At 47.7% G+C, this 10,312-nt stretch overlaps 1 pseudogene; it reads left to right on the top strand.

Annotated features, from left to right (window-relative positions):
• The first annotated feature begins 7,822 nt into the window (after nucleotides 1–7,822).
• LOC146188085 (uncharacterized) lies at nucleotides 7,823–8,490 on the top strand (annotated as a pseudogene).
• Nucleotides 8,491–10,312: the final 1,822 nt, after the last annotated feature.

Genomic DNA, 10,312 nt, shown 5'->3' with positions numbered 1-10,312 from the left:
AAAGATCTTCCAGTTTGTCCGATGTACTGGAGCCCGCAACTGATTGGAATCCTGTACATGACATTTTTCTTGCATTCCGTGAACTTAGTTTGCTGTTTCTTCGTGCATGCTACTTGCTTTTTCATCTTTCTAGTGCATACTTTCGATAGTTTGCATGGTGCAGAGAAAATAATTTTGACGTTATAACGCGCTGCCAGCTTTTTGAAGTTATGTGAAAACCTAAAGAAGTATGGACTCACCTGGACTGGCACCTTACTCTTGCTTTCTTCGTTTCCCTGCTTACTACGTTGACTATTTGAGGATTTTAGGTTTTGCAGAAGGCTTTCACACACTGCTACAATAACGTCAGGGGGGACACCTGCGTCTTGTAGAAGCTTGAATTGCTCATTCATGCTAGTAGCCATGCGGTGGGTACAGGATTTTGTTGTGGCACCGTGAAGGCAGGAAAACACGATGCCACGCTTCACAACCTTGGAGTGTGCACTATCAAAGCATAACAGGCGCTTTTTTGTTCGCGGACGGGACATCCAGCACACCGTGTGGCCTTTAAAATCCAGCTTCAAGGTTTTAAGACACCGTTGCAGGTATGAACTCACTAGCTTTTGCCATGAAGCTGGAAGATCCCTTCATCATTCGGAGTTCCAAAGAAATGGTCGGCATTCTTGAACAAAATTCTTTCTTCGCAGTGAGTGGCTTTTCTGTTGGCATAGAAGAGCTTTATTACTCCGTTCCTCATGAAGATCTGCTCATGGTGCTCCGCGATTCGACCTCGGAAAGCGGGGAAGTAGCATTCCAGAACAGCGCAGGAACCAGTAGTGATTCTTTCCTTTCTCTGCTAGAATAATACCTTGATTCAACAGCTATTTGCTCAGACGGACAATTCTATATCCAGAAAAAGGTATCTGCATCGGTTCGTGGGTCGCTCCTGTGCTGTGCGATATATTTTTATCTGTAGTTGACAAACGTATTCAAGGCAATCTTTCAAACCTTCCAGTTAAAAAAGTGGTCAGATACGTTGATGACTTTTTGATCATTTTTTGTAAATGTCATGCTAGACAAGATGATGTTGTCAAGCAGGTGCTCAGCATCTTTTCTGACAACGGTTCCGGTTTAAAGTTCACAAGGGAATCGCCTACAGATGGCCTCATTGAGTTTTTAGATATTGAGCTGGATTTTAACGGCCACACTGTGTGCTAGACGCACCGTCCGCGAACAAAAAAGCGCCTGTTATACTTTGATAGTGCACACTCGAAGGTTCTGAAGCGTGGCATCGTGTTTTCCTGCCTTCACGGTGCCACGACAAAATCCTGTTCCCACCGCATGGCTACTAGAATGAATTAGCAATTCAAGCGTCTACAAGACGCAGGTTTTCCCCCCTGACGTTATTGTAGCAGTGTGTGAAAGCCTTCTGCAAAACCTAAAAGCCTCAAACAGTCAACGTAGTAAGCAGGGAAACAAAGAAAGCAAGAGTAAGATGCCAGTCCAGGTGATTCCATACTACCATATGTTTTCACATAGCTTCAAAAAGCTGGCAGCGCGTTATAACGTCAAAATTATTTTCTCTGCACCATGCAAACTATCGAAAGTATGCACTAGAAAGATGAAAAAGCAAGTAGCATGCACGAAGAAACATCAAATTAAATTCACGGAATGCAAGGAAAATGTCGTGTACAGGATTCCAATCAGTTGTGAGCTCCAGTACATCGGACAAACTGGAAGATGTTTCAATGAGAGGGCGAGAGAACACAGACTATGCGTACGCAACAAATCGGGTACTAACCTTGCCGAACATTGTAAAGCTTGTAAAACAGAGCCAAATAACGCAAGTTATCCGCTCTTAGATAGCACAGATTTCTTACAATCAGCCAAAGAAAAAACTGAGCGCGAAGTCATGGAGGCATACTTCATTAGAAAGGCCGGTCAGGATTGCGTCAGCGTACCTTCTATCAACCTTCTCTAAAGCGAATTTGAATTCCTTGATGGCCACATGTAGGTGTTTTAACCCTTTTTGCTTTTTACCACTAGCAACCGGTTGCTGACTGATATCAAACGAGTTATCGTCTGTGGAATTTCTCTTATTCCTTCCCGGTTTCTGGTGTGTTTCTCCCTTGATTTTCTCATTCTTGATAATTGTTCTTCCACTCGCCCATCCTGATTATTCTTGTTTAGCACTTCAATGTTTTAGCGGGGAGCCTTCTACACTCCTGAGTCTGATTTTAGTTTTGACTCTGCTTTTGCTTCCCACGGATCTTCAGCTTATGACTCCGCTTTTGCTTCACACGTTTCATATGTTATTAGTTTTTTACTCTGCTTTTGCTTCGCCGTTTGGTCTGTTTGTAGTTCATGACTCAGCTTTTCTTTGGCACAGACTGTCCGCTTTTAGATTTGACTCCGCTTTTGCTTCGCACGTTTTATCTGTTTTTAGTTGTGACTCTGCTTTTGCCTCACACGGTTTTTCTGGTTTTGACCTATGACTCTGCTTTTACTTCCCTTGTTTTGGGCCCTTTTAGGCTCGCTCATTGCTGTGGTTGGGTTCTTTAGCACCCTCCCTTGGCCACGATGTTGTTCGCGCCCCCTCTGTTGTAATACGTTCACAATGAGTTTTATATAATCTGTTGATAACGCTTGCCGGCCTCCCTTCTTTCTTTTTATGGTTTTTCAGGGTCAAGATTGTCGGCCGCCCTTTGTTAAACTGTATTTGGTCGTAGTATAAGGCCCCTTGATTGTCACGTGAGTTTTGACATAAATTGTGCTGCGGTTTTTTTCGAAAATAAAGTTGTCAGTTAGCGCCTGTCTTGTCTACATCTGTGTTAGTTGTCCCCGTCTTTTTTGCGCTATGTCTTCAGGTGTTGAAAAAATGGTCGCGAGTTGCGAGCTTTGTCAGCAGCACCAGCGCTCGAATCAACAATAGCCTCTAATGGACAGGCAGTTTCCCACCAGGCATTGGCAGGTGATTGCCATTGATTTCTTTCACTTCAATAGTTGCCCCAACTTGCTTATCGTTGATTACTTCAACAAGCACATTGTCGTTTAAGCAAATGACAGATATTTCAGCTGCCAAAGTGATCACCATACTGAAGCAAGAATTTGCTCGGTTTGGTATTCCAGAGGACATAATCTGCAACAATGAGCAACCATTCAACTGTGAAGTGTTCAAACATTTTCTCAGGAGCTGAGACATTTCCTTCAACCTAAGCTCTCCGTAATATCCAAAGTCGAATTGTGTCGCAGGAGTCACAGGAAACAGTAAAACAAAGTCTAACCAAAGCACTGAATATTAAATGTGACCGGTCTTGTTCTCATGTAACTGAGGAACACTCCGACGGAAAATTTAATGTCTCCAGCAGAAGTGATAATAGGCTGCAAGGTGAGAATGCTCAAGCCAATGGCACACCAGCTACTAAAACCCCTTATGACTGCAGTGCAGCCCAAGCACGGCTTCAAACTCGCCAAACACAGCAACATCGTTATGGTGACGAACATACGAAGACACCATTTTCCCTAACTCAAGATCAAAAAGTTTTTTCGTCCAAACAACAGATGAGATCCTTGTAATCGAAGTTGTCCCACAACCATGATCCTACGTTATCAAGTCCAGGGATGGCGGGCGTTTCAGGAGAAACCGATTCCATTTTAGGCCAGGCGTTTCGCAGACAAGTCGCACAACACCTGAGGACTACTACTCCGTTTCCTGCAATAATAAGCCTTACCAGCAGTGCCATACAAACGCCTTCCGTCAAGTCACAACACGCGCGGGAAGGTGAATCGTTCCTTCAGAAAGATATTGCTGTAGACTAGGTGCTTATGTAGGAACTGTACTGCACTGTCCTAGCAAAAAAAAAAAAATGGGCATGTTAAGTTTGTATCGCATAGTCAGCGCCACACAGATATTGTAACATGGTGGTATGACAGGCCCGGTGACAACAAAAAAGGACATAGCCGTGACAGTATAGAAATTATTTCTTTATTGGGCTGACTTTTGCTTGCAAAAGAATTAAGCAACTCGGCGGCAGAGATAGCAACATACGTTCTCGTAGGTCGTCGACCAAAGAGTGCCTGTCGCACACGTCAACGCTCAATTTAAAGGCTGCGCAGAACCATCTAGATAACGTCGCAAACTGTTACTAGCACAACCTGAAACATTGTAGAAACATACGCCAGCGGCCGGAAACTTCGAGACAGACCTTGGCGCGGCTTGCACGACAAAGAAACTGATAAAGGTGTGTCTCGCGACATCGAGCATTAACAAACAAAGAATATAGAATTGATATGCGTGCCAGAGTCACAGTGATAAGCATGCATGCCGGTGGCTGTTTGAAGGTTTGGCGGCATTTTTCCCCCCCGTAAACACATCTTCTTGATATTCCAAAATAAACAAAGCAACTTAAGCATAAACATTACAAAGTTTAAACACGAAGGATTCTTTAATGCGCGTAATAAGGCTTTAGACAAGCATTATGTACGATTACTGGGCGTGCGCGTCGCCGTTGTGATGCTGTCGTACCGTTGGGAATGACGTCATAGTCAAGTAGTCCGACGCGGCGAAGGATTCTGTATAGCCCAAAGTATCGACGTTGTAACTTTCTACTGAGACCACTGCGGCGAATTTAAGTCCAAACCCACACCATAGAGAAAGAGATTGCTGAAGACGGACACTCCCATAGGGCCCAGCGGCCCATTTGACTGTAGTGCACCAAGCGGCCGGCGGCAACTACTTCCGGTCTTGCTGAAAGGCACGAGATTTGAATGCTAGCCATGCGCTGCGCCCTTCCCTGCCCTTTTGGCGAATTATTTTGGTTTTAAATAATCTGCTAGTGTTTCTACTTATTTTCAGCATGCATAACAACCTGAAAAATAGATTCCCAGTTCTCTAAACTGGCCATCAACGCAGCTGCGCCACAGTCTTTGCAAAACAGTATTGCAGAAAAGACGCCAAGTGCTTTGTGAAATGAATTTATTTTGCTGCATATAAAACACGAGATGCAACAGATGTAGACGGATGCATTGACAATACTTGACACACATTAGGCGATGTGCACAATACAGAAAAATAAAAATACACAAGGTGAAAAACAGCACTTAGGTAGAGACAAAAAATAGCATAACTGATTTTCGAAATATTGCAAATGATATGTAACAAAACAGGCATTATACATAAACTACACAGTCCCAGTAGTGGCTACCTTAGCAAGGGTAACTTGTATTGTCCAGGGCAGAGAGGAGTACTGACGCTTGAGGGAAGGCCACACCATTCACTCGTCGCATCTGCCGTGCTTCGGCTGCAGTCCGTGGGTCCATGCAGTGCTGTTGGAAAAGGAATGAACATGATGCAGAAGGTTGCAATGAAATGTAAGGCCACTGCACCGCGCACACATCTGTGCATGTGGGTGGGTACTGAAAACTTAGTGAGCAGCAGTTATGGTCCAGGACAGAAAAGCTGTCATTCGTAAAATTGATACAAAAGCTATTCTTGCAACGTAGAGGTCAGGAAATGCAGGCTAACCTAACCTATCTGAAAATGCATTTCTACAGAGCGTGAAATAACAGCCACTAATCTAACAATATTCCTCAAGAGCACTGAACAGCTGAAGCAATGAAGCTTGCCGCATAATAAAACACTTTTCACTTTAACGTTGTCCCGTTATATGTAACGCGACACCACGCAAAACTAGCCGTTCGCAAAACCGCGGCCTGGCCTCACCGCGGCCGGCGAGCACGCCATGTTGACTTGCCTTTCATACGCGACTTTGTGAAGCGCAGACCACCGCGCTGAGCTAAACTGCCGGAAATGCCTCGCAGTTTGACAAGAATGAAACATTTCACACCTTGCAGTTTCCTGTTAAACGCGACAACACGCAAAACTAGCCGTTCGCAAAATCGCCATGTCACGTCCACGCGGCGGTCAGCACGCCTTGTCATGCCTGTTAGCTTGCGCTTCACGCGAGACTTTGTGAAGCGCAGTCGCCGCCGTACTGACCTAAACTGCCTGAAATACTGCACAGTTTACAAGAAAGTCAAAAATGAAACGTTTCTCACTTTACAGTTGCTCTGCTAAACGCGGCACTTAGCAAAACTAGCCGTTCGGCAAACTGCGTCAGCATAGCCGCACCGGCCGGCGAACATGCCATTTTGGCGCAACGGCGTGCCTTGGTGCTTCACATGCCACTTTGTCAAGCGTGACGAGCTAAACTGTTCGAAATGAAGCTGCTTTCCGGGAACACAACATATTACACCTCGCCGTGGTTGGGAACCGCCAGAGTTACGGCGTAATGAACTGCGCCTGAACAGCCGGCGCGCCTGTTCACGAGCTGCGAAACTTATTGGCACCGGCCGGCATGGTCAGCGTAAACTGCTTGAAATGCAGCGTGGTTAAGCAAAACAACGTTGCTCACCTTGCCGTCGTTTCCAACCGCTGTAGTTCTGCGCAGCAGTCCACGAGAGCTCTGTGCCGCACAAGCGCGGCGAGGCACGAGCACACAACCGCTCCCTTTGACAACTTCTTGTCGCCTGCTCCGGCGGGCTACCGCTGCAGCGAGTGCCGTCGCGCGCGCGTCCGCGCATGCGCACGTTGGTGCCGCCATCCATCAATCGGCGGCAGCGCAAAAAGTCGCGCGTCATTTCCTGGGGCCAGTTTTCGCCGAGTGACCGCTCTTTACCAATCCCTTTCTCTATGTTAATACGCAGCCATGCAAGTCGTTGAGCTTCCTCTGCACGCTACAGGTAGGCGGCAACGTCAATGTTGTCCTCATAGGTTACGTGCGGCAGCATTGCGTCGAGCATAGTCGTGGGCTCCCTGCTGTACACAAGCTTGAACGGAGTCGCTCTGGTCATCTCCTGGACTGCCGCGTTATACGCGAAGATTACGTACGTCAGGATGGCGTCCCATCTCTTGTGTTTGCCGTCCACGTACAATGGCGACCATCTCTGTGGTCGTTTTGTTGAGGCGCTCCGTAAGTCCGTTGGTCTGGGGATTGTAGGCAGTTGCCCTATGGTGGCCCGTTTTACCGTTGTGCAAGATGGCTCGCGGGAGCTCGGCCATAAATGCAGTTCCTCTGTCCGTTATGGGCACTTCTGTCGAAAGAGAATTTAGTCGATGAAAAACTTGGCGACTTTCACTGCGGAACCGTTAGGTAGGACTTTTGGCTTAGCGTAAGGTGCCATGTAATTATTAGCTACGATGATCCACTTGTTTCCCGTCGATGAAGTTGCGAAGAGTCCGAGGAGGTCCGTTCCTATTTATTGAAAAGGTTTAGTTGGGGGTGGCATCGAGTTCAGTGGACCAGCAGGTCCCGTCGAAGGTGTTTGCGTCGCTAGCATTCACGGCACTTTCTCACATAATCAGCAACATCGGCAGGCAACCATGGCCAGTAATAGTTTTCTTGTATCCCCTGCAATGTGCGCACAAACTCGAGATGCCCTGCTGTCGGTGCATCGTGCAGGGCCTGCAGAACTTCGTGTATGAGGTTTTCGGACACAACAAGAAGCTGCGCGTTTCTGTTGGCTGCGAAGTCCTTCATCACGACGACGTAATTGTGCGGTACGAATGACAATAATTGACGCCGGAACACTGCAGGAGATGAAGCAATCTTTCCTTCGAGGTAATTGTTATATCCAGTTTCGTTTTCGGTTTGAATTCTTTATTCCCCAGGGGACGTTTCTGTTTTCGTTATATATATATGTGTGTATGTGAGAATAAACGGGTGTGTTCGTTTGGGATGGCTGGAGTCTGCTTCCACCTTCGAAAACACCACATTGGCGACGAGGATGCTGTTAACCTACCCCTACCTAATCCAACCCCGCCGAACCGTCCGGAACCGCTGCTATGAACTTCACCGGGCTTTCTCCGCCACCGTACTTGCTTCCGACGCCCGGTCGTCCGTCATTGCCATGGGAGCAGATGTTCAACGTGTACTTGGTGGCATCTGGAGCCGCCGCATTCAAGCCAGAGCAGGGGGCGGAAGGCCAGCGCGTTTATCAGACATTGCATGCAGATGCAGGGACCAGTGCGCAGCAGCACCGTCAGCGCCAAGCGCCGCAGTCCTCGCCCATGACAAGTCTGCCGCTCCTGACGAATACCACTCTTCACTGGCCGCTCTACGGCAGCAGTTTTCGACATCTTGCAACGTTATCGTCGAGCGCCATCGTTTTCACCGCCGCAGCGACAACCAAGGCGAGTCTGTTCATGACTTTGTTGTCGCTCTACTGGAGCTAGCCGCACATTGTGCGTTTGCTTCGTAAGCTGATGCTCTGCGGAATCAATTCTTTGCAGGCGTAGCTTCCAACCGCGTACGTGAGCGGTTACTGCTCGAGGGTTTCACACTGTCTTTCGATAATTCAGTTCGAATTGCACTTCAGTTTGAGCAAGCAGCGGAAGAACTGAAGGAGCCTTCTGCTTCAGTCGAGGAAGTTTCATTGCGGCAGCTTCGAAAACTATCCTTGAGTCTTTCGAAAAAAATTTGCTGCCAGCAGCTCCCTTTCAGCAGAGGTTAACGAGGGGCGCGGGCGGCTCACGTGTGGCGCAGCGGAACTGCCCCGTAAGCGGTAACGAGAATGGAGTAGCTGCCCGGTTCAACACATTGTTTTCGATGCAGCTCGCAGGACCACTTAGCATCAGCGCCGCAGTGTCCAGCGCATGGGAAGACTTGTTCATTTTGCGGTCTCAAGGGCCACTTTTAAAACGTATGCAACCGCAAACGAACTCAAATGCAAGACAGAGCCCGTGAAGGTGAGTTAGATGAAGATGTTTCGTCATGGAGCAGTTCTGAGCAAGGTTTGACTTTGCAACGTTCCGCACGTAGCGGAATTCAAATTCAAGGGTAAGTCGCGAATGTCACTTTGACATTTCTTGTCGATTCAGGGTCGTCTGTTTCAATTCTGTCGGAGCAAGAATACAGTCGATACTTTCAGAGCGTTCAACTCTTGCCTGCTCCGCATGTCACTCTGTTCTACTCTAAACGGCCGATTTCAGTGCTAGGTTGTTTCCAAGCAGACGTTCAGCTTAAAGGCCGCACAGCTTCACTAAGCTTTTATGTTGTTCACCGAGGAACTTTTCTGATTGGTTTTGACGGCATTCAAGCCTTGGATCTTCGCATTGAGGGTCCCGCTCTTAAATTCTTGCACACGTCCGTTGATCCCCCGCCGGGGTGGCGCAGTGGTTACGGCGCTCGACTACTGTTCCCAAGGACGCGGGATCGACTCCCGGCCTCGGCGGAAGCTTTTCGATGAAGGCGAAAAGCAAGGCGCCCGTGTGCTGTGCGATGTCAGTGCACGTTAAAGAACCCCAGGTGGTCGAAATTTCCGGAGTCCTCCACTACGGCGTCTCTCATAGCCTGAGTTGCTTTGGGACGTTAAACCCCACAAACCAACCAACTAACGTCCGTTGATTCACTGCCGACTGTCAATGGCCCGCTATCCAGTTCAATTTCCATACTGTCAAGCGAGCAGCCCCGCAACAAAGATCTGCCGCCAGCCTTAGCAGATGAGTTCAGTTCGCCTTTGAGTCCCGAGTTGGGTCTTGCTAAAGGGTTCATCCATTGCATCAAGACGCAGCAAGGCGTGCAGCCTGTAGCTTCCAAGCTTCGCCGTCTGCAATATTCTCTCCGTTCACCAGTCTCAAAAGAGCTTCAGAGGTTACTCAGCCTTGACGTCATCGAGCGCATCGATGCTTCTGAATGGGTGTCTCCTGTTGTTGTTGTTGACAAGAAAGATGGTAGCATCAGGATGTGTGTAGACCTTCGTGAGCCGAACAAAGCTATTGTTCCAGACAGTTTCCCATTGCCGTGTACAGAAGAGCTACTTCACGCTTTGGTAGATTCTGCACACTTCACAAAACTTAGCTTGGCTTCTGATTACCATCAGGTTCTTTTGCACCCTGACAGCAGGGATCTGACAGCATTCATCACTCATGACGGTATTTTCCGCTTTAAAAGAGTTTGCTTCGGGTTGGCTTCTGCCCCAGCGGCACTTCAGAAGATAACGGCGACAATCCTCGACCGTTGCCCTGCAGTGTTCTTCTACATCGATGATGTGATCATTTTTTGGAAAAACCGCAGAAGAGCACGTTTCAAACTTGAAGACCGTGCTGCAAAAGATCAAGAACGTAGGTCTGAAACTCAACAAAAAATGCCTTTTTGACGTTTCAGAACTTGAGTTCCTAGGTCATAAGGTCACTGCACGTGGTATCTCGCCACTTCCCGAGAAAGTAGATTCCTTAGTTAACACCCCAGTGTCAACTGATGTTGCCGCCCTCCGTTTGTTCTTTTGTCTTTTAGAATATTTCTCCACCACTGTTCCACACTTGGCACAAGTGGTC

This window comes from Amblyomma maculatum, chromosome 5, assembly GCF_055883805.1.
Source record: "Amblyomma maculatum isolate TAMU_Amacu chromosome 5, ASM5588380v1, whole genome shotgun sequence".
Lineage (NCBI taxonomy): Eukaryota > Metazoa > Arthropoda > Arachnida > Ixodida > Ixodidae > Amblyomma > Amblyomma maculatum.
Note: the sequence above shows the minus strand (reverse complement) of the source record. Positions and strands in the feature narration are given on the sequence as shown.